Genomic DNA, 741 nt, shown 5'->3' with positions numbered 1-741 from the left:
TGCGGCCGGCAGCGAGCCGGCAGGGAACGGCGGGCCCCGCAGCCGGCAGCCAGCCCTCCTCCGTCAGCCTGCGGAGCGCCGGGTTCGGCGTCCCTCGCTCGAGTTGGGCGTCCTCGAGTAGTATTTCCTTGTGGAAGTTTAAGATTTGGGGTCGGGGAGGAGAGTTTTAGCTTCTGTTGTGGCGTCTTTTCTCTGCATGGCCGTAAGCGTTTCCAGATGGGGATTTAGACACCAGACGTAACAATATTGCCATATTTGGTATAGCAGTAGCCCGCATTTTTCACATTTTTCTGCTCTGTTATCCAACCACAAAGCATTCTTGACAGCTTCAGATGTTGTTAAATATAGCCTTAACTTCTGTTCCCAGGGCAGGAAATTCTTTGGAATTCCTGTTTTTCACGCAATCTGTCTATCATGATTTAGGAGAATTGCGCTGGAGGAGCCAACTGGCGTTCTGCTGCAGTTTGCTCCTTTATTGAAAAAAGCCCAGCAGTTGAGTCTGCTACCCAACGGCGTTACAATAAATCCCCATTCCAGGGATTTTTCTTTGCAAATGAGATTATTGTCCCTAACACGAGTTCGGGGTTGGTTTTGGTTGGGTTTGGGGTTTGTGTTGGTTTTTTTGTTTTGTTTTTTTTAAATTCGGTCGCCTTCGAGGCTGGACGGTGGAGGAGCAGATTCAGAGGAGAGGCGAAACTTTGCAAAAAATCCTCCAAAGCCCCTGAAAAGCGGGGGGGGGGG

At 50.1% G+C, this 741-nt stretch overlaps 1 protein-coding gene across 1 annotated transcript in view; it reads right to left on the bottom strand.

Annotated features, from left to right (window-relative positions):
• CYR61 (cysteine-rich, angiogenic inducer, 61) overlaps positions 1–741 on the bottom strand; it is a 16,538-nt gene that overhangs the window by 3,314 nt on the left and 12,483 nt on the right. The gene's annotated exons all lie outside the window — the stretch shown is intronic.

Source organism: Haliaeetus leucocephalus, unplaced genomic scaffold (assembly GCF_000737465.1).
Source record: "Haliaeetus leucocephalus isolate CR32 unplaced genomic scaffold, Haliaeetus_leucocephalus-4.0 Scaffold848, whole genome shotgun sequence".
Taxonomy (NCBI): domain Eukaryota; kingdom Metazoa; phylum Chordata; class Aves; order Accipitriformes; family Accipitridae; genus Haliaeetus; species Haliaeetus leucocephalus.
The sequence above is the reverse complement of the archived record's forward strand: the minus strand, read 5'-3'. Positions and strand labels throughout refer to the sequence as shown.